A 24630-nucleotide genomic window follows, 5' to 3' on the forward strand; every position below is an offset into this window, starting at 1 on the left:
CTAGTAAAACAGGGTTTTGATTTTGCCACATTTCATTTCTTTTTATTGGAGGAGAAGGGATAGCTGGGGGACAACTTTTGGGATTCTGGGAAATTACCTGAGATCATGAGGCTTAGCAGTTTTTACTTGCTGAGCAACTTCTCACCAGTCTGTGTTTAGTTTCTCAGTGTGAAAGGATATTCCCACTTAATTTTGAGAATCTTTGTTGTATTTCTTTCTGAGCATCATATCTCCTAAGGGAAATCTCTACCAATGTATTTTAAGTCAGGCACATTGCTAAGGATGCTACAAGCTCCCTCTCTTCTCATGATATAGTAGTAACCGGTTGTGATTGTTCGGGCTCAAACACTGCAGTGTGAATGTGTGTTTGTTTTACAATGCCTCTCTGACTGTGAACGATGACATGTGACTTATCTAAAAGTTGGCAGATAATTTGGTGTCTTGACTCTGTGGAGACTGCCTGTATCTGATCAGATGTCAGAGACACTGTCTCTGGTCTTAAGGGTAGTTAAACATTGGTTCTTCACTGTATGTGTGGGTTTCCCTGTGACAAGGCACTTTTCCTGTATGTTATAGAAGTCTGGTGAACTGATATAGTCTTTATGCATTTTTTAGTGACATCAGTGGACTACTTCCCCAAATCTCTGCCCTAATTTATTTCTAAAGAATGCAGTTGACTTGAGCAGTTAAATGAATCACTGTAGATTGAAACAATCTGTGTCTGAGTCTTAGCCTCATCGTTTTGGGACACCCGAATTGATAGGAACTTCATACATCCTTATTGTACCTCATTTCCTAGCTATGAAGTAGAAGAAGCATAGAACTTGACTACAAGAATTTTACAAAATAATATATATTATAATCTGCCCATATATACATGCATATGTATAATGGTATATATGCAGTTAAGTACTTAGTCCAATTTCAGTAAATTAAAAACACTCAATTGTTATCAATTGTCACTGCTTGTTTGGAGCAAGCTGAGTTTAAATAACTCATAACTAAAATTCCTGAGGGAGTTTATGCCGCCTATTCATGACTATAATCATGTATTTAATTCCCACAGATGCTGAGATGCCTCACTTGGCAAGTGGAGCAATTGGAATACTTTTTCAAACTCAGTATTGGCAAAAGCACAAGCATTTAATGCCAACCAGAGCATACCTGTTGTTTTAGCCATTTTTACTATAATAGTTATGACTTTTGATAAATGATAACCTCTGCCTCTGGATTCAATTATTTTAGAAAAAAAAACAACAACAAATGATGACATGCTTATTATCAAGGCTGAGTATTTTGAGCATCATTACAATCCTTGAAAACTAAGCTCAAATTATCTCTGCCATGAAATACACAAATGGGTAATATTTTTAGTCACACATATGTATACATATATAAATACACATTTGTGCTCTCTCTCTACACACACACACACATACACACACACACACACACACACACACACACACACAGTAAGTGAGCAGTAAGTGAGCCCTGAAGAAGGCAGGGCTTGACTACTGACCCAAGAGGATAAAAATGAGTACAAGATGAATTGCAGTCTTCAGGTAACTCACAGCTTCTGTTTGTACAAATAGGTAAAGGGCAGATAACCACATTAACAAAGAGTTAGTGCCTATGAGAAAACACAAAAGCCATAGGTTATAGCAAGGCACTCCAATAAGGAATGCTAAGAGGATTCTGAAGCTCTCTGTGTTTACACGAGGAAGTTGGTCAAAGGTCTACTGACGTTCCACCAGCAGTGGCTAAAGAGTTAACATGAAGGAACAGCATGTTCAGAAAGGTACAGAGGCAGACAGCTGCCGAGTCAGTGAGCATCAGGGCTTCCTCATCCAAAAGATACTGTGGGAAGGTGAGTTGAGACAGACTTAGAGGTGATTAGGTTGTGGTAATGATTGTGAACACCTCTCAACCACTAAATGGATGTTGCAGAGGTGGCGCAGGAGCTAAACGAGCTTGCTGCTCTTGTAGAGGATGCCAGGTTGGTGTCCAATGCATTATGTATCTCACAACCATGTGTAATTCTAGTTCCAGGGGAACTGATGCCCTCTTCTTACCTCTTCAAGCACCTGCACACATTTGGATCCACATAGAGACAAACAGACACACATGTGCATAAAATAAATAACTGTCAAAAAAGAAATAGATAGAAACACAACAGAATGAGGTAATGGAGAGATGAAGCTGTATTATATAAATGTAAGTTTACTGGGAGCAGTGCAGGATGGAGAGGCGGGTGACAGAGGGGAGACGAATACACAAAGAGAAAGAAGAGACGAGAGACCTAGAAAGAGAAATAGAGCAGAGCAGAGGAGAGAGAAGGGGCTGAAAAAAGAAGGATGGGGAAGGAAGAGAGAGGACAGAGCAAGGGCAAAAGGGGCGGAGGAGGAACCAAAATGTCTGGATTCTACAGTGAAGGGCCTCTTGGGAGAGGGGAAGCCCGGCCCCTAGGTAGGACAGTGTATGCCAGCCAAGCCCTGAAGCAGGTAGGGACCTAACAGGAATCACTTAGTATTTTAACATTTTCAGATTCACATAGATGTGTAAGTTTAGATAGAGCATTGGTGTGTGTGTGTGTGTGTGTGTGTGTGTGTGTGTGTGTGTGCACTTGCCACGTGTGTTTATGTATAGACATGTATATGTACGTGAACTGCATTTCTAGTTGGTGGCTTCTGTTAAGAAGGAAGTGTCTGTTTTGCTATGTTTATATTTTCAAGTCATTTCATTTATGACAGGAACACAAATTAGCAAAATAAAGTAAAACAAGCTATACAAAAAGGTAAGAGGTGTTGCAGAAGACCTATGATCAAGTATATGTGTTTGCCTTTCTCACATCACTAATTCTCCATTAAATCTTATTAATAAACTGTCTGAGTGTCTTAAACACTTTCTCTAAGCTTGTTTATACTACTTGTTAGCTTTTTGCTTCTGAAAAATTACTAGCATTTTGGGAAATAAAATATGTCTTATGCAAAGGATTTTAATATCATTATATTGTGTTCTCAGGTGTATAACTACAGGAATAGAGTCAGTCTCTGTGTACGGCTTTATGGTGATTATTCTTTTTTGGTGATATTTTTTAATTACTATTATTTATTACAGTTTATTCACTTTGTATCCTGGCTGTGGCCCACTCCCTTGTCTCCTCCCAATCCAAGCCTTCCTCCCTCTTCTCCCCCTATGACCCTCCCCTAAATTATCCTTAAACTGAGTATACTTATTTCCTGTGAATGTTGGTAATAATTCTTCCTCCTCCTTCTTTTCCTCCTCCCAAACGCAACCCAAAACTTATCATTATGGAGTGAAAAAGGCAGGGCCTTTGGAGTCAGGGAACCCAAGTTTGTTATTGCTGAACTTCTCTGAAGTCTGCATCTTTTCTTTTTTGTGAGGTTGGGATGGAATAAGCTATGTTTTTTCTTGCCTTCTTGAAATCATTGATCAAAAATAAATGCATGCAACAAACCACACCTTGTCTAAAGCAACAATATCAGGAATCTACATTGCTTGGAGAATGATGCCAGATCATGGGATTGTTAATGTTATTGTTAATAAGCTAAAGAGAGAACGTGAAGCTAGAATTTGGACAAGAAATTGTAATAGCCCATACAGGGGCAGGAGGCTACCTCATATGCTAGAATAGTGTTTGTTTATTCATTTTTCAAAGCTATTACAAAGGCTGTGAATATTTATTTAGTTCTGCTCCCAATAGCCCTTCTAATAGGGAATTGTTTGGTTACAACGAAAGACATTTGTAAATGCGTCTGATAAGACTGCCATTGGACAAGGAGTGTTTTGTTGGACACAAGAATTCTATTATCCCTGGCTTCAGTTGTCAAGTGCCCGGGGAACCCAGAATTTATGGTAGCCACACAATGGGCCTTTCAGGGCCCAGCGAAAGAGCTGTGAGATCCTGCTCCACGGCTTTTCAGGGCTTCTAATCTTTTTATCGGGCCAGGACAATGCCGGATTCAGCTGCTGCCTGAGCCTCCTGACTGTCCATTGGCCATCAGGTATTGTGCAGTAATTACCATGGTGACAATGGACTCGCTTCTACGCCCGTCCATCGGCCCTTTAGAAAACAGCAAATGTTGTCACTTTGTATTAGGTGCTTCTAAAGGCATGGCTTACTTAGGAAAATGACTAAAGGGACATAAAGATAATCGTGTTAAGAGTTTCATTTAAAAGGCTGCTGTGTCAAATCTATTTGGAGCCCAGAAACTTTTTGTGGGTGCTTTCTTGTAATTACAGTTAGTTCTTGGGCATCAACCCATGTTCTATCAGTGAGTAACCAGCCTGGGAGACTTCACATGGGCCATGAACCATCCGTTGCTGGAAGACCCTAAATTCCCAGTTGGAGCAGAGGTCTAAGCCAAGTCAATGAGCATCATGGCATCTTTAAAACTCTTTGAGACTTGGTTTCCTCATATTAAAAAAATGTCAATGGTGATGCTCATTGATGGCTGTTAAAATGTTAGTTACATTTTGTATGATTGCAAATGTATGTATGATATAAATACTGATGCATCTACTGATGAGCTTTATGCGAAGCAAACATAGAGTGAAATATAAAACAATCATAACAATTGTAAAATCACAGTATGTGTCTATCTTTTAATAATCACAGCTCATGATTTTTAATTGAGATTTTACATTTATCCTCACTACTATCCTTTATAATAACCCTCCAAAAACGTTACTATCTACATTTTATATACAGAAAAAGGCCTCAGATAGTTATTGCTTATCCAAACTCAATCTAGTTTAGCAGAGGCAAAACCTGGGCTCTAAGTGAGGTTTTCTCACAGTGCCTCTCCCTTTCTTTTTAAATATTCATAATCGACAGGCTTATCTTATAAAATATGTTTCAACATATGGTTTGGGGACTTTGGCAATAACAAGAAAAAAAAAACACCCAGGGGTGATTATTAATGGTGCTTAATCATCACTTTGACAATGTTGAGAACATGTAACACTCCAAAAAGCTGTAAGTTCCCATCTGTAGATGCCCAGAGCGTGCTACACTTTCCGAGTCCCTTCTGCTGCTTGCTGAGCAAGAAAAACACAGAGCAGGATCAGCCACGTGTGTCTAGCCATTGCTTCTAGAGCGTAGTAGAATGCAGTCCTAACAGCCCCTCCACGAACCTGCATTTTAACTCGCTTTCGCACTGATGACATGGGAATGCTTAGTCATCATTTGTTTTGATCGAGTCTGTTCTTGACCATCCTTAGTTCTTTGCTTGCAAGCCTTATGCCAAATGTAGCAAGTATCTTTGAACACACAGCAGGAACAGGCACTATTTGTTCTGACAAGTGGCTCAGATGTTGGGGCTCTTAGGGTTTCTGAGAAGGAGTGGACTGTTGGCAACCTACTCTAGTCCTGCTGTTTCTTTGCTGCATGCACTTGAGCATTCACTATAAGGCCTCAGTTTCTGTATCTGTAAAATGGGGTTGCACTATCATCTCCCCTGTCTATCTTTCTCCCCTCATCCATAATGCTTCCTTTCAGCCCATATTCTAGCTGCAGGACTTCTGTGCTCACAGTACACACAAACACAGGTTTTAAGACACTGAAGTGTGTGTTGATGGAGTAAGTGTAAAGGGGCTACTCTGCCACATTTAATATATTCTACACTTTCATTCACCCTTCTATCAACACAGCGTGGTTGGTTCCAGTTGAAGATGCTTTTAAAATATACCCATTCTGGTTGAGCTTACGTTCTAGAAGGGGACCTCCACTGTGAATGGTTCGGCACTTAGGGGTCCTTACTGCCCTTGCAGATGATTGGAGGCCTCCCAAACTCCAGTTTGTAAGGGGTGTGAAACCCTGTACCGGTCTCTGCAGGCACTGCCTCATGCCTCACACACACACACACACACACACACACACACACACACACACATTTTAAACAGTAAACATAAAGTCTGAGAAGAGAATCCACACATGGTAATCTACAAAACAAGGCATTATTTTTAGAGAGCTGGAAATCAGGACATGACCACGTATAAACCAAATCTTTACATTTGTATTCTTCTCAAGCTGTTATTATTCAGTCATCCACCATCCATCCATCCATCCATCCAGCCAGCCAGCCAGCCAGTCACTGTTTTATTTTGTTTGTTTGTTTTGATTTTAAGTTAGGATTTTATATCGAGGCCAAGGTTTGTGTCAAACTCACTATCTGAGTGTTACACTTGCGAGCCTGCATATCTATATTTGGCATAGAAGTCTTGATTTTAGTATGTGTACATAGTATTTTCCCATTATTATTAATACCTGTAGTGTTCAGGTGTTCTTGTACCTGATTTCTCTGTCTCTTTGAAATAATATATATAATTTAATGGCTGTGCTCATAAGAGCTTTAGTCCTCGGTGTGGCCATGCACAGCGATGAAAGGGGATGGTAGAGCACAGGGTGACTGCACAGGAAGGTGGATCTGATGACTCCTAGACTTGCAACATGAAAGAGGAACATCTTAGAGTAGGTAGGATGTGGATGAGGCAAGGCTGGTTTCAGGAGAACAGAAGACAACACATGATTGCAGATCAGGGAGTCATGGAGTGTGTGCAAAATGAGAAAATATGAACCTTTTAACATAAAGGTTTGTAATGAAGGGAAAGGTGTAGAATAAACCCTCCCAGCCCTCTCAGACTCAGAAACCTTGCTCAAAATTCAAATAACAATGTAGAGTGTTTATATTTATACTTTTGTATCTAAGGGATATTATGTCGTTGGAAGAAAGCCCTTTCCACCGGGCTCATAGATCCCCATTCACAAAGTTCTGCAATTAACAAAATTCTAAATAATTAGATAATGTCATCCTTTTGTTTTTGTTGTTTCTTCCATAACTTTGTGATCTTTGGATGAAAGACATTTTATATGAAACAGCTTTCAAGGAGGTGAAGAAGCAAGGCAACGTGAAGGCTCTGAGATGGTTTCCATAGATTAAGTAATTAAAGTTTTACAGATAGTGCCAGCCTCAGAATGTACTGTTTACATTATTAGCCTAGAAAGGAAGAAAGAAGGAATAAGAGCTTAGGCATTTGTCTTATAGATTCTGGCCCTCTGCAATAGTCCACTGAGTTGGACAAAGAATTCCAACTGTGGTATCTCAGATAGAAGAGAATATATCACATATGATTTGGGAAAATTATTTTTATACTGTTTATAACATTTTTAGTTTAAAATTTATCTTATGTACATTAGTGTAAAGGTGCCAGGTCCCTTGGAATTGGCATTACAGTTGTGAGCTGCAATGTGGGTGCTGGGAATTGAACCCCGGTCCTTTAGGAGAGCTCTTAACCACTGAGCAATCTCTCCAGCCCTGTTCATAACATTTTAATAATATACTGCTTATTAACATCACATTCAGAAAGGTATTGGTTGATAACAATGCATAATTAACCTTGCACAGTGCTGAGTTGTATGAACACATGTAGACACTGCTTTACTGAGAATCTCTCTGGTCATGCAACTAGATAAATAATATTACATACATACATCAGCATCTGGGACAATAGACATAGGAAGATCCACCTCTCGTTGAAATTTCATCTATATCAAACCCAGAAGAATCAAATTATAGGTCATCTTGAAGCCAATTCCCCTGTAGCTGTAATTTGTGCATCCAAATAAATTGTATGTTTCCTTGTTGTAATTGTGGGAGGCATAGGGTAGATAGACATTCTCATACCAAGAAGAAGAAAGGAATGATGGGTCCCAGGCAAGTCTAAACTTCAGAGACAAACCAGTAGTTACGAAGGCTCAAGAAAAAATGGCCTTAGGGAGAAGGCTCTATTTTTTAGATCTATTTCAGCAAAGACCCTATTCTGAGGTTCATTTGCTGTCCGTTTAGTGGTTACCCAGGGATGGCTGATATCAAGGTCCTGCTATCTAAATATGTGGTTTTTTTGGTGGTAACAGTTTTGCTCCCTGGCTAAAATGTGTCTCATGGTTGCCTTATCAGCTCCATGTTGTGTTACTGCTTTTTTGTGTGTCCAGGATAAGACCAGAGATGCATAGTCCTTGACATCTTGAGTATTTCACACAAGACAATATTATTGTTGCTACCATCTCTCAAGTAAGTTTCTAGGAGCATATTTTAGATTTAAAATTCATCCAAATTCTCTCAGTGCGGATTTTTCTTTGTTTTGTCTGTCTTATTTTGTTTTTAGGTCTTGTATCATATAGAGCTATCATATAGAACATGGAAAAGTAAATTTGAAATAAGCAGTACAATAAACAGTCAATGAGGATTCTGATTAATGACCCCATACAAGCCAAGCTGGTTATAGAAAGTGGATATTCTAGAGATGAAGGACAGGCAAGAACATCTGTAGGTTGCAGTCTTAGGGACGCTTTGCCAGTCAGCACCTTCCTTAGTTCAGTGCCTTGGCTTTCAAAGCTGTTTAGACACCCCAAATACTTTTCATCATTCATTCAACTAATATATGAACAGCTGCTCTGGGATAGTGAATGTGTGAGACACTTGGGTAGATACAAAGTGAATCCAGACACGGAAAGTCTAGATTGTTGTTGTGAAGGGGGGGTGTAAGCCTGTTGAAGATTGGCAAGCATGTTCAGCCTTGTGCTCTTGTTGCATATGAACAACAGCTATCTCCACCACTACTGTTCTTTGTTGTCCTTGAGTGGATCATCCCATGAGGACCTGTCAGCTCTGAAGAGCTCCTTCTCACTTTAGAAGGGAATGCATGGCTTTGAATCAAAGTACACATTGCTAGAAAGTTCTCTCGGAAAGTTTTCCATCTACCCTATAAGGATTATGTTATTTCTAGAGCAAGTGGATGTGATATTCACAACACAAGTGGTTGGATAGCTCCCCAGATTCACCTTTGATATCAATTTATTAAACATTAATATGGTGGATCACATTAACCTGGTAATTCTAAATCCACAAGTTCTCCTGTTTTTCATATAATTGTAATAGCTCATTTATCCTTTCTTTGTATGACTAGGCTACTGTCTTCAAAAAGAATAGTCTATCTTAAACAACTGTCTATTCCCAAAATAAAGTAATGGCCATTTTACTAATTTCCACCACATCTATATTACTAATAATGCTTCTTCCTTTTTTCTTTTTCTTTTCCCAGAAATCACTGTGCTTTTGGCTTTGTGGACCCGTGAAGACATTCATTTCTGTTGTTATTTGTTGAATGACCAATCAGATGGGTGGAGTATGTTATAGGAATTGGCAGCAAGTATCCAATGGGTGAAGAAGGTAAGACAGACCAGTTTTCCTAAAGGATTCATATGCTACTATGTTTGTGGATATGAGAGTTATGCCTACCATTTCAGCCCTCATGTGTGGCTCAGTCTGGAAATTCAAAGTAGAAATTTGGAGGGAAAGAAGTCCATGTCTTCTTGGTTTTAAGAAAGTGATTATTCACTGTTGTTTTAATTGGTTTCTCTTTATTGTGTACCTGTTAGATGTCATTCTGGGGAAGACAATATTTTTTTACTAAATCTGATATGGAAGAAAGTAAAGACATTTACCATGATAATTCTTTGACACAGCATATGTCTTCACAGACTGATTTAGGTGAGCCCTACAGTTCATTTTTATCATTTTTCTTCCTCTTGAAAGAAATTTTTAAAACAAGATGTGTTGAATTCTACAAAAAATCAAAATTTCTAGGAGGCTGGGAGCCTCCATAATGAGCCCAGAGGTTGGATTTTAATGCTATGGCCCAGCTCTTCTGGTCGCTGACTGAATAGCTTTAAGTTTCTGAGCTCTTCCTTGAGACAATATAGTGGATCCTTAGTCACTGACAGTTTTACATTTTAGAAATTTCCAAATCCATTTACCTTCATTCTGTCTATTTAATGGTGGCTGGCACCATTCCCACAAGTCATTTGTATCCCCAGTTAGAAAGTTTTGTGTCAGAGATAGTCTCACTGTGCAGCCTGACTGGCTTGAAACTCACAATGCGGACCAGGTTGGCCTTAAACTCACAGAGATCCATCTCCCTCTCTCTTGTGTGTACTGGGATTGAAGGTGTGCACTGACAGACCTGGCTTCAAGATATAAAATTTAACAGTAATTCTTTGCCATGACTTGCTACTGTATGGGCTTCTAGATCAATCTATCCAAATGTCTGTGTACAATTGTGTGTTGTATATAATTCCAGGTGGTACATATGTACAGGACAAATGCCTTCCATGTGTTTTCTTCTAAACCTTCACTGTGTCCTATATCCCAAAGTTCAGCGGAAGTTCAACTGTTTAGCCAGACTAGAAACACAGGAGTGATCCCTTGTGTCTGTCAGTCCTGTATCCCTCACAGTAACTGAGTCTGGTAAATTCCTATAAACGCTACTTTCAATTATTCTTCAATTATTTTGGTTCATCTATTCCAACTGACATTATCCGATGCAAGGGAAATTCTTCTCTAATACTACTAGTCTTTTGGACTGCATGGCTACCTTTCCTCATCAGTTCCACAGTGTTTCAACTTTTATACACACCATGAGAAACATTTCTATGTCCATGTATTATATTACTCTTCTTCTTCATTTCTTTTAAAGACAGAGATATGAATTAATTATGAGTTTCTTAAGAGACTTCTAGAATTCTTTAATAAGTAAGGCACCCTTTCACTGACCAGAATCACATCTCAGCTGCTCTTTCTGCACATCCACCCTCTGCTATATGTTCCCCCAGGAACGATCCATTAGGATACATGCTCATTTACTCCAGACAATAGCATCTCTCTTCTTTTTAAAGCTTAGCTTGGAGCTCGTTATTTCTAAAAAGATTTGTTTGCTTGATTGCTTTAGGGTTTTATTCCCCAAGATCAAGTCATGGTTGTCTCCTAGATAATGCTTCAGTGGCCGTGGATTATACCATCCACAGTAATTTTCACATCAGGTCATAATTGTCAGCACATTAGCCACTTTTCTCATCACTGTGATCAAATAGCAACAACTCACAGGAGAAGAGATTTATCCCAGCTCACTGTTGCAGGGAACTGTAGTGGGAGAGGCAGGGTGTGGAAGAGGTCCATCACAGCACAGATTATAACAGAGCTCATCACACTGGCCAGACCATAAGCATGAGCTCTGGATCAAACTAGAGGCAGACATGTTTTTCAAGGCATGTCCAAGCAGCTGACTTCTGCCAGCTGGGCCACAGGTTCTGAAAACATAATCACTTCCTAAAATAGCATCATTTTCTGGAAAACTAGAATTCAAACACAGATCCTGTGAGTGACATTTAATATTTGAAACACAGGCATATACTTAATTGGCTACTTCTCCAGCTCCATGTTTTAGGGGTCAGGGTTCTTTTCAGGACTATCATGTTCCCAATTTCAAGCACTGGGTCTTACCCAGAGTATGCATGCAATAATTATAGACAGATAAAATAAATAAATACTTATTAGACAGATAAAATAAACACACCTTCAATGTATTTTTAGCAGAGCATGAAGAAAATGAACTCAAGTAGACACACACAGAAAGATTACTAAGATCAGCTGTCTGGCATTGTGGTTTTGCACTGAGTCAGAAGCATGCTGTCTTTGAAGGTATCACTCCTCCTTGCTTTGTGCTGCAGCTACTATTATTCAGAAATTTTGCCTGAGAAAACTGGACCTTAGAGAACATAAGTTGTGTGTGGCAGTATGCAGCAATACATATCGTTTTAATTTGTAGCAGTGGAATGTCTATAATTGTGCTTTTTTTTACCAGTCTCCTCTTCCATCTTTCCTCTGGACGAATCTGCTAAATTCTGGGCAAAAGCATTTCTTCTACATAGGGTTGCTTCTTCAGCCTTCAGAAAGTACTGTTAAAAAGACAGTCATCTAGCCACTGTGTATGCAACATGTAAATCTTTGGAGATTTCCCAGATCTATGAGTCTCATATATTAATGAGAGTCTGTTTGGGGAGAGAATTTCCATTTGAGAAGTCTTCAAACTGCCCCCCCCTCCATGCTCTGGTTAACAGTTGCTAGGAAAACAAAAACACAAACAAAACCACAATGCATGAAAGCCATCAGCAGTGGAAGCAAAGCCTCACCTCCCTGCAAAGCTGTAGCCCAATTAGGAAACTGCAAGGCTGGGATGGGCTGCTCCTGTGTTTGATTATTCTGCACTCCTTTGCTCTGATGTCTGGTTCAGCAGGTGACATGCATCCCCCTGTGGTTGTGCCTGTGAATGCTAATCATCTCGTTTCTGCCAAGATGGATAGCCCTCTTCATTTTCATCAGCCCTCTGAATTCTTCAGTAGGATGTGCTAGTGACATTTTCTATTTTTCTCAATAGTGGGGACACATAGAGTGAGGTTCCAATGAAACAGAGTCAAAAGTTAAATAAAAAGCACTTTTAGGAAATCTGTTAGATTTTCTTTTCCACCTAGAAATTAAAACCACTCCTTTCTTTGGGAATTTTGCATGACTTTTATCCAAGGCAAGGGAGCAAAATATTCTTATGCTTCCCAAAAAATGATTGAGACCATGGAGCCTGCTGCCCACAAATCCCTATTTAAAGTAAAAATAACATCTTCTACCACCACAAGAGACAGTGGCACTGGTAGAATAGATGCTTGAACTCTTTAGGACAGTGTTCTGATTTTAAGGAAAGGGCTTTCATGTCTCAGGGGAGAAAACAGCTTGTTAATGATTGTCTTCTAGAAACAACAAAGCAATATAAACCACAAGCTTCACTCAAGACATAGTACGCAACTTTGGTGGCTCCGATGAATCTACAAACCCATCCATTTGCTTTACACTGACTCCTAATACATATGGATTTTCGAGTTTCTTGATTGGGTCCCTGTGATTTGCCACAAACACAAGTAGAGGTGAAAAAGACATGTTCCCTATTTAAATGATGCTTGCAGCCAAGTAGATCGCTCTGATGTACTCAAATCTGAGTGGCAAGGGAACAGAGGAGAGAATTTCAGTACAAGGTAGAGACAAGGCCAGGTTCATTGGAAGAGATCTTAGGCTAACTTCTGGAAAATCTCTGGAGCTTTCCTTCAACTCCTAGCCTATCTGTAGCTTAGATACTATTCTCACTTCACCAGAGGAATTCCCCAGGTGGCTATAGGGTATATGTCAGCCCTGCAGCCCTGCTGGGTATTTAATAGGTCACCGGGGCCTGCAAATGAATGTCTTAGAGATGTGAAAGGGAAGTGTCCTCTGCCGAAGAGGCCTGCAAGCACACTCACACCCTGCTGAGTAACAATCAGCAGGGGCTTCAGGTCATAGGTCAGCCATTATTTCTCATTTGCATAGAAGTCAATTCTAGAAAGCTGCTTGGAGGGCAGCTCACCTGTGCTGCCAAATCCACCAGGCTCTGAATTGTCGCTGACAGCTCTAAATGCTGGCAGCCTGCTGCTGTGTCCTCTGCACCTGCTGGGGCTGTCTGAGAATGCACATTTCCTATTTCGGGATGTAGGCCACCGTGGAGAAGGAGGCCAAGTATCTGTCTGAAGCCAGTGTCACCAAAATCATAAACAGACACTCCATTCACTTGTTGACTATATACTGCGGCTCTTCTCTTGGAAATGTGTAAGGCGACAGCTATTCCTGATTCAAGGAATGATTGCATGGTGCTCTACAGGCCAGGCGAAGTGAGCTTCTTACCCCTCAAAGAATTCTGCTCTAAAGGATATGCTTACACCAAAGTATAGATGCTTTGTCTTGCTTTATTTAACTCACAACACACAAAAGGGCCGTTTTTAATAATAACTGCCTGATGTTTATTGAACATCATTATGTCAGGCTCTGTCTTACACGATCAGCAGTTATTATCTTGTTTATGTTGCCTGAAACTTTGAAGGTTGTGTTAGCTGCTCTGGTAAATGAGGATACTGAGGTTCACAGGAGCTGAAGAACATGCAGAGGGCCACAGGGTTGAAAATGGCTAGGATGGTTCTTTGCCTCCAGTGTCTCCTAGCCATCAATTTGCCTCTTTTGTACGTAACTGTAACTGTTATTTTCAATCAACTTGCATGGAAGAAAGTTAGAGGATATTTCTTGCAATTATTTTGGTATGGTCATGTTTCAAAACTCTGTAAGAAATTTAAAAATTACATCATGGGTTCCAGCACCAACAGGCTTCTGGGCAGTCATTCTTTGCAACCTTCTTTCGCATATGAGACTTATTTTATATCTCGGGTTAGGTTGTGAAGCTGCAGTAAAAATCAAATATTCACGAATGAATATGACAATGAAGCTAAACTCGTACCATTAAAGAGCTCTGCCTGGCAGAGCTGTGCCCTGATGTGAGGCTGGCAGATAGACAACCTGGACACAGTCACATCTATTAATACCATACACAGAGAAGGGCTAACTCGGCTAGACAAAATCAGAAGAGGCTCCCTTGAGAGAGGCAGCCACTGGATTTAGATTTGAGCACAGGTGGGATTGACCAAAAGGAGACAAAGGAGGGTTCGCTACAGAAGTTCGGCCACTTTTGGTCAGGACTAAAATATTGTATAAATTGTTCCTGTGCAAGCAAATAAGATGACTGAATAAAGGTGATTTTAAACTAAAATGGAAATTTAGTGCTCAAAAAAAAAATCTTATACATTTTTTTTGTGTGTGTCTGTGCCTTAATTTCCGTCCTCGTAGGCAACTATTATGTTTGGTTTGGTACATTACTATCCATAGAATTTCTAAGCAGTTACAGGAACATACATTTAAATGGCCATTTATGTTCAAGGTGACACACAACTGCACTTTTTTGCACTATGTTCTACAACACAATAAAAACAAAAACAATCCTATCTTCTCTTACTTGTGCCTGTTTAGGTTAAAACACATTGGTTTACTATTAAAACATTTGAAACCTAAGGAAGAATTTTAAAAAATACTACAAGAAATCCTCATGAACCTTTTACCCTAGAGTCTCTGATGTTTGAAAGTCATTTGGTTTTATTCTAATACTTTTATGAGTTGTCAGCCCAACTCAGGTATTATCTTGTATGTCACTAAATCAGAAACCCGAGTAGGTTTTCTGTTCCCATGCTCATATGTAGAAAAATAGCTTTGATACTTTTGCAACTAAAAGTATATTATTTGATCTTCCAGAAGTAGTTGATCCACCCTGAGAAAACAGATGGACGGCAGGTACCATCTTTGGTTAACTTAATGTTTTGGGAAGATTTTGACCCTGACTTAATTGTCACTGTTCAGGCCAGGAGAGCATGCTCTTTGTGCTTGCCTTGTGTGCTCAGTGGTCCAGTGAAGCAAGATGCCAATTGACATCTAATCTCTTCATTTCCGACAACCAGCCATTTAGATGGCATTATCTCTTCTGTTCTGCTTGTCAGAGTCAACACAGCATCTCAAAGTCTGGTGTAGGATTCCTTGCTTTGAACGATCAAAGCATTTCAGTATTGCTCAAGTTATCTGTGTACTTCCTCTATGTATTACATAGCGAAGTGTACTGTGCATGAAAGATGAGAACGTTGTACTGGGGCAGGCAGGAGGTAACCTAAAAAGCGAATGTATTGGGTTTTGAAGCCCTGTGGTCTAGATATAAAAGTATTGTTCTCGGGTCTTCATTCATTCTTTGACTCAGCTACAAGTCCAAAAGCCTTCAGACTACACACTCATGATCTTTGCCAAGACATTTTTTTTTGTTTGTTTTATTTGTTTGTTTGTTTTTTCAAGTTCGGTCCTCTCAGGAGATGAAAGTAAGACAAAGAGAAATATCTCAGTTGAAAAAGCAATTGAATCTGATCACAGTGGGGTGGGATTTCAAGGGACAGTCGTTAACTCACTTTTAAACACTCAACACACAGGTGTGCCTGCTTACTGAAATTAAGTTTACATAAAATGCCTACCAATAAGCTCATGGTACTTCCTATTGTCAAGGAACTCATAAACTTAAGATGCCTGTTAGCCTACTTCTGTGTCTTGCCCTTTCTTTAGGGTGGGCCTTATAAGGCATTTTAGCTGTCCCCAGATAGTTTCAGATGGAAATCAAGCTGTTGCTCATTGGCTTTCCATGGTACCACACGATTGCTAAAACACAAAATTATCTTTACCTCTAGAGGCTACTAACCCAGATTACTCTTTGCCTTTTGGAGAGCCCAGAGATCAAGGCTATGAGAGAAAAAAAGGACATAGAAAGAAAGGTAACAAGCCATATTAAAGGTACCACCAATTCTTTGTGTCTTTGGAGGATTCAGAAGGTTATGGCAAGACAACTGGCAGATGCCTCCATTTGGAAGCTTTAGAGAAATTTTGAAGGAGCCAGTGAGTTCATCCTTCTGAGAGGCTCTAAATTTTAGTATCTAAGCACCATGCCAATTGCTGTTAGGTTGCCATAGTTACAGTTCCTATACTTTTTATTTTATATAAAAGGCATTTAAAAAAAAAAATATCGGTCACCTACGTGTAAAGGCTAGTGAGTAAGTACTTCTCTGATGAATGTCTGCCAGATTTCCCCAGCAACGTAATCCTACTCATTGCAGATACCACGCTAGATCTCTTGACACCACTATCAACATTTCCTAATTTACACTAAATAAATGAATTCAGGCATGTACGTTGGTAGTAGATTGCTTTTCTAGCATACACAAGGCCCTGGGTTCAATCCCTAACACTACTATTTTCCCAAAAAGATTGAAGAATATTGAGAAGATTGGTATGCATTGGCTTCAATCCTGCACATTATTCTTGAGCAATGGAAGACAAAAGCTTGTGGCTTGTGTGGTTTCACTCTCTGCAAGGCTTGAGGCTGGACCACTTGCCCTACACCAGCCTTCAAACTGATGCATCAAGCAACCCTGTGCTGATACCAGCCTGGCCAGGATGGCTGGTGCTCTGGGTCAGTGTGGAGAAGTCTATGTTTTTTAGCCTTGGTGCACTGCCACTGAGCTGCAATGTGGTTTTGGTGGTACACATTGTGTCTAGAAGCTTTTGGGTGAGGCCTAAGCTTCCAGAGCCTGGACTCTTTCACAAGATACACTTCCCAGATCCTTGCCAGGCATATTGGATTGATATGAGCCCTATGCACACTCTTTCTCATCTCCAGAAGACCCCACCCATCCTACTTGAAACTCTATGACGTTTTGAACCTGATGCTCCCACACGCATGGCCTCATCTGAACCCTTTTTTCTAGATTTGAGCATAAAAATCTTCCCTTCTCTCAGGAGTTCAGATCCTGTAAGATAGCTGAGCACTTGTTACCCCAGTTCACAGAGATCTTGGTCCCTCAGGATCTCACTGTAAGTTCCGTAAACTCTTTCAGTCATTGCCCATTTTATGTACTAAAATAATGCAATTGTGTTTTACAATAATTTTGGAATAAAAAATGAGCATAAATTTCTACTTTAAAAGTTAATTTTTCTGTTTATTTTCTTTGCTCTTAGCTGATATTGTAAGTAAGTACTGGTGATAGCCTTTTGCTAAAGACACCACATACTTTGGCTGAAGGACACAGATAAATCAATATCAAGCTACCTTGGAAATTTTCTCTCTGCTGGTTAGATTTCTTAGTTCCAGAAAGTGTGATACAAGGTGCCAGCGGAGATAAGAATAAAGCTCCACCCAGTGCTGGACCCTCGCACAGACGCGGTATATGGTCCACACAGTGAAGAACAACTGGAAGAGGGTGGTTGCCAAATGCCAAATAAGGACAATCACCCTTTGCTGAGGATATGGACATAGGTAGGTTTCCTGTTTGGCAGTGGATAGCCCTCGCTCCAACCCATCCATGTATGGGCAGTACTAGCTAGACTAAGTCAGTTACCTAAAAACTGACAAATAAAACCTGTGTGTATTGTTATATGGCAATAAATTATTTAAATTTTTTATTTTTCCATCTGACTTAAAAAGCAATGAGATCCTTTTCGTGGCTCTGTACATGGATTGTGGGTCTCAGCACTCTGCTTACTGTGCCAAGAGAAGTAAGTGCTGCGGCAGCTCTGTTAATCCACAGCCATTTATTTATCTTCAAGTCTGCAAGGTTTGGGAGAAAAACTTTTGGGTGCTTAATATCATTACATCTGTTGAAGTATGGGTTATGTGTACATGCTTGCTGGGTGGATGGTTTAAGCAGGAATGAGACATGGCCCCTAACCACCAGACTTTCTGCTCCTGTGGTTTGGGCACATTAATCTGTTGGAGAATGGTTTCAAACCGATTTTGGAAAGGGACAGGTTTTATGCTTCACACTAACTGCATGGCCCTTAAAAGTTTACATTACATTTCCTATAAACTTTCTACTCTAATCGCTTGAATTGACACTATTCATTTGAATTCATCCCATTACATGGAAGAGCAAACTGAAGCCGAGAGGGGTTAATCAGAACCTAAAAACAGAGCTATGCTTGTACACAGTCCAATGCAATATATAATATAAAACAAAAGGCAAAAATCTAGTATATATACATCCCACTCACAAAACAGCATTGGTATTTCTCCAAAACCAAGGAACAGCTAAGCCAAATTCAGGAAGAAATTTTTGCATTTTCCTTTGATTATTTTGTCAGCACCAAGATCTTTGAGAAACTGAAGCTATCAAATGAGTAGGGTTTCCTTTAAGCTAAGTATCAGGTATGTTCCTTTTTATTGCTGGAACAAATGCCTTGAGATAAGTTATTCAAATGGAAGGTAGTTTATCTTGGCCATTAGACTCAAAGTCCCTGGCTGCCTTCATTGCTTTGTGCCTGTTGAGAAGCAGAGCAACGTCGTGGAGATGCGTTCTGTAACAAGGCTGATCACCAAATGGTGACTGGGAAGGAAAAGCACAAGAGAAAAATGGGTGTTATCCCCAAATTCTATCCAGATCATGCCCCAGTAATAAAGCTTATTTACCCTAAATCATACAGTGAAAGGTTACAGTACTTGCCTTAATACTCCCTTGGTAGTTTAAGTAATATTTAAGATTCATCTCTATCACTATATTACCCAGTGTCTTCTTTACTACAGGATCTATGGTCATTGTTCTTGGCCGAGAAACTTCTTAAGCTTAGGCACTTCAAAGCTTGCATCAACTGTAGGTTCTATCTCATTTGGGACAATGGAATTTCCATCTCCTTGCTTAACACACATTAGGAGGGCTGAAGTAAAGGTTTGGCCACCTTTTCCGCAATAGGGATGAGTTTGATGTATCATCTATCCCTAGCCCAGAGAACCATGCAGGGTGATCAGAGCAATTTTTAGACTACCTCACACCCTGCCTCTCTTTAAGAATGCCTCCGCTTCCAATGTTTTTGCTTTCATGGTGTTGCGACCAAGAAAAATCCCTAAGAAGTGTCAGGATGTTAAACTTCATCTCTATCCAATCTGTGACAAACTCTGTTGACTATTGCAACAAGCTTCTGTGTCACTGAATGAATCTACAGGATTCACTTGCTCCTGTACTTTTTTCATTGGAGACTTAATTATCACATCCTTAGCACAGTGCTAAGAAGAAAAATACCACTGTGACTGGGACCTCTGGTCACACAGAATTTAACTGGCTTCTGCTCTGGACGCAGTTTAATCCTGCTTCTGTACTTTATGTTTTTTTGTCAAGCATTTTGCCCCTGTCCTTGAAGGAAGGTCAAAGGAAACCTTCTATTGCCTGGGTTCTGCTCATTGTATCATAGAATAAGTACTTCTTCCAAGAGATTAGTAGTGGTGTTGCCATGACCTTGTGCTAGACTTCATTTAGCCCTATGTAAAGGTGAAATATGGGGTCTGGGTTAAGGGGGACATGGACTGGAAAAGAAAATGTATGGGATAATTATTCAGAAGAGTTTAGAGATGTGAGACTGTCGTGCCAATGGGAATCATGGACAGGGTCAGAAATTGAAAAGATATGATGGAGGAAAAACAGGTATCAACTTGATTTCCAGAAATATGTAATAAGGGTTGAGATAGTTGAAGTGGAAATTTCCTTGCCATTCTTATGGTCACAGTGCAAAAACCGCTTAGTGGAAGACAGCTGAATCAGAATGAAGCCATTTCTCTATTTATATGATTACTCTTTGCTCCGTCCCTTAGCATTACACAGCATACCCTCTTCTTGTCTCAGAGTCTATACTGTCACCATATCGTCAGCCTTGAAAGACTGCCTGCCTTCCTGGTACCTTCTAATTATTTTGGGATTGGCTTAGATGCTGTTACTTGAGGGATTTTTTCTGAATTTACAGCTCAAAAGCCACAGCTTCTATTCATTTTGCCATATTTTTATATTGCATCATTCCACCTAGTCATTTAAAGACTATCATCATTGACGAATATCAGGACTTTTCCTTTCACAGTTAATTTTTGTGTTGCCCAAGTTATCTATGATGTCAGCAACCCTCAAACTCTGGAAGTAGGACCTTGTCTATATTTTGAGGGGCAAGAGCAATGTGATCCATACCAGTTAGCTTTCTAAATACTTCTAGAGTGAATGATAGAAAAAAATATACAAAGTTGGAATGTTTCCTGTCTGAGTCCATAGGAATGAGATGCATTGTTTCACTAAAATAGAGACCTGGAGCTTGGATTCATCTGTATTTCTGGGGTGAGCAGAATCTTTGGATGTCTCTGAGTTTCTCCTGGATGATCAGTCAGATGTGAGTGGTATGCAGTCCTGGAACACTCCACTCCCAAGATGCCAAAGGCTGCATGATGCTTTCCCTATGTGTGCATCTGTGCATTAGCACTGGCCTTTGGGCTTTCCTGACCTATCCTGGAGCAGGAAAGATTACATCTGTAATACTGTGGGAAATTGGGGCTGACATGTAGTATGGTACCCAAAGTGGTTTCACTTGAGCAAACAGAGAATAATAGCCATGCACTTAATGGCTTGAGTAGGTATCAATAGAAAGAATGCTTCTATAATCCATGTTTATAAAGCCTGTTAGCATGAATTTTTGAAATAGCACTTACACCACTTTATTCTTGACAAATGGTGTTTGTAGCCATTGAGATATTTTATTTCAATTATGTGCCGGTGTTACAGGGAGAATTCTAACAATAGCCAAGCATAAGCCATTTTTATTGTGTAACCTATCACTATTCTGGTTGTTAAACTCAACTGGACAGTTCATTAAGATGAAAAATTAACAACACATGTTAGGGGAAAATAATCACGGAACATGACAGCTTGTGGAGGCTTGCCCATTCAGGAATGCAGACAGATGACAAACATGCTGGTCTTTGGAAGAAATGGCATGGGCCTATTACTCCTTATGTAGGTAGTTTCCAAGCTTGTGATTAAGGCTGTGAGAAAAAAAAAAGAGCAAACCATATAGTTCATATAGTTGGGAAGGCTAGAGAGACTTCTAGTGTCATTTTGGGCAATCCAGAAAGATATACAAGTGCTTTAAAGATTTTTATTATTATTTTTATTTATGTTTTTCATGTGCAGGTGCCTACAGAGGCCAGAAGATGGTGTCAGATCTCCCCCTGCAGGTTACACTACAGGTGGTTGTGATCCATCTAACATGAATATTGAGATTCGAACTTGGGCTTCTGGAACAGGGATTTCTTTCAACCACTGAGCACTCCTTCTAAACCCCTTCCATACAAGTGCTGTAACTGTGGACTTTAGAGAAGATGTCAGTCCTTGAAGACTAGAGAGATGCTGATTAACAACATATGTTCTAGAAACCTTAACAGCTAGTGGCTATGTGGCATGGATTTTGAGGGAGTGTGTCACATTCTAGAATTTGATAGTGAAAGAGGTGTGCATTGTTTTGTTATTACTAACAAAGACTTAACTTTCAAATGGCAAATTCTGTGACACTTGAATATTATCTTAATCTGTGATTTTAAGGTGTGTAATGCACCATTTACATAACTTACTGTAAATTTTATTACCTATTCAGAGAGCTGGGCTATGTTGATTCTGCCTGAAAAGATACAGACAGTGGGTTGAGGATTTCAAATCCTTCAGGTAGTAAAATGAGAAAACGTATATTCACCCTGCAGATATGAAGCCAAGTGTAAGATCAGTTTGTGACATGCCCCAGAAGCTTCACATCTGGAGACTCATTTCTGTCTTTTATTGCTATAATATCCAAATTCTTCTTGCTCAATCCTACTGATTCCAAGAAAATCCAGACCCTGGAATGTAGGTGTAGCATGGATGGGAGCCACAGACATGTATTTTGTCTCTGTAGAATGTTTAAGCCCTACCTCTTCACCTCACTCTTTTCTTATAGCACCCCTGGGAGACAGCTGTATGTGTACCTGCAGAGGTGAAGTATTACCTCTCTGTAAAGACATAAAGCACAAGAGAACTTCCTTGCCTTTTAAGCCTGTGCAGGGGATACTAGATTGTCTTTCCCAGGCATTCAAGTATCTCCTGTACACTTCCGCCTCCGTTTTCAGCACCACCTCTCTGTAAACTCTCCTATGCATCTTATTTCCCTGATGCAAGGGAAATTTCTAAGTGAAACCCTAGAGATGTGGGACCCATAGAAGGGAGGGTTAGAATGAGATGGCCTGACTGTTAACTATCAATGTGAGTGTTGCCTATTTTCTCCTTTGTAGAAAGAGAAGATATGGGTTTCCATTGTTAGGAGCATGTTAGATTAAAGCCACTTAAGTCATTATCTCCCCTGCATTCATGAGAGAGCTTTGATGTCATTTTCAGCTTTCTAACTTCAATAAGGGGTCAGATTCTCATCCTGCTGAACAGGATGAGAATTCGACTCAAGATTTGTAAACAGTGCTGGGTTTCACTTTCTTCCTGGGGGGCATTTTCTCCCCATGCAGACAGAGGAACAGCAGCTTCACCGGGTTTCAGCTGAGAAGTCAGGATGCATTAACCTAAGCAGTAAGATCAGAACAAAAGCTCCGTTTGTGATCTGTTAGAGCTCAGTTGAGGCAGACCCTGCTGGTTAGCTACATGTAAGAAGAATAAGTATAATTAGATCTTCCAGAATGAAAAGGAACTGGAACTAAGCAAATGGAAAATTTAAGGAGTAAATGGCCTCTTTCCCCATTTCTCCTCAATTTGATTAGCTTTAAAGGAACTACTGGAAATATGTATCTACCTACCAATCCATTGTTTCTCTATTACTATTTAAAGGATTGATACTCCCTAAAATAGGTCCTGGTAATCTTGGACCATTCCCCCCCCACACACTGCTGGTCTTATATCTGGAGTAATGAATCCTACAATCCAATATTTTCCTTACCAGGCTACTTATTGTGTACTAATCAATACTTAAATCATTGGAAATTTGTAATCATTTGAGGAAGCATATCTCTGACATACCTAGACCAATGCTTGCCAATGGGAAACCTCCTTGAACAGGAGCAGAGCATCTGACACCCAGGTGTTTCCATTCATGGGATTTTGCAGTTACAAGCTGGAGCAACGTTTGGAATCTAGGTCATATCTAGGATTTGTACTTTGTGTAGGAGTTCAGTACACGTAGGTAGTAAAAGCCAGGTTTCTCCATGAATCTCAGCAGCTCTAATTGTTGGATGCAAATTGTTGGGCAAATAATTTTACTTTTAGAAGGACAGTCTCTATGAAAATGTCCTACAGACTTCATAAGCAGCACGGTGCGTGGGGAGAGCAGTGAGTCATGGTAAGAGCTGGTGGACCTTCACTAGAATTTTTCACATGTTTCTTACTTTCTGACTTTGACTAGCACAATAGCTCTCTGGGGGCCACACTTTGACTTTGCATAAAGAGAACCGAGTGGAAAACAGTGATAGCCTTTACCAATTTGCAGGGCTGAGGAGCACTCTTGAAAGGTATTGTATTTGTTTTCTCCTTCCCCAAAGTAATGCAGACCTCTGCATAAGAGATGGAGTTGTGGAAACATGTTGTCTTCATTATGACAATTAATCTGTGACTTCAGCCAAGTAATTTCACCCCATGGAGTTTTCATTGTCTTGTCTTTCAAAAGGCTGTGCTCACTACAGTAAGAATTTTATCCTACTGTTTAAAACATCAGAATTCACAGTGGTTCCTCAGGGAACAATTAGGTTGTATGGGCATATGGAGAGGGGTTTATTTCATGTGAAGACGCTAGGTGTCTTTTGACATCTCAGATGCCTCCTACCTCCTTTGGATCATGGTCCCTTCCTCACCACCATCTCTAATTTAACTCTGTTGTTAAGATCTCCTCTGCCACATAAGATCTCATATGAAAAAATTATTGGAATTCATCATGAGATATATCTTGGGAACTACTATCATTTATATAATGGGAACTCAAATAATACCAACTTATAAGAGGGTTATAAGGATCAAATAAATATTGCATTCAAAACATCCATTCAAGTTTCCAACAACATAGTAATAACTGAGAAAACAATTTGGGATTATTAATGACAACATCTGTTTACACACCTCCTGGAGTCAGACAGATCTCTACAGCTCTGAACTCTGACAGCTCTTCTTCCTGTTCAGGAATGGCTGGAGGCCATTTTAATCCTAGAGGGAAGTTGGTTTATAGAGAGGGTATTGTCTGGATAAAGCTCTTCTGGCAGATTATTTTGGCCAAGTGTTTTGCCTCTTTTTTTGAGCCTGAGCTTTTATTTGTAAACTTGGAGATGTCAGTGGGTGGTGGGGTGTTGCCTCTGGGGCTTTGTGTTCCAATGAAAAATCTATGAATGATAATAAGTGGTCCCAAAAGAATCAATGAATGTGCTGTTGGTGTTATGGTAGGTTAACTGGCTTCCTATTACAAAACA

The 24630-nt window shown here is 39.9% G+C and overlaps 1 protein-coding gene across 3 annotated transcripts in view; it reads left to right on the top strand.

Annotated features, from left to right (window-relative positions):
• The window catches only part of Cdh11 (cadherin 11), a 156680-nt gene that overhangs the window by 58204 nt on the left and 73846 nt on the right, over positions 1 to 24630 (top strand). For 2 of the 3 annotated variants that reach the window (XM_021658818.2, XM_021658819.2), the window contains exon 2: positions 9127 to 9254. The exons of the other annotated variant lie outside the window; for it this stretch is intronic. The gene's annotated coding sequence lies outside the window, so the exon portion shown is untranslated. The remainder of the gene's footprint in view (positions 1 to 9126; positions 9255 to 24630) is intronic. 3 annotated transcript variants of the gene reach the window in all.

Source organism: Meriones unguiculatus, chromosome 10 (genome assembly GCF_030254825.1).
Source record: "Meriones unguiculatus strain TT.TT164.6M chromosome 10, Bangor_MerUng_6.1, whole genome shotgun sequence".
NCBI lineage: Eukaryota > Metazoa > Chordata > Mammalia > Rodentia > Muridae > Meriones > Meriones unguiculatus.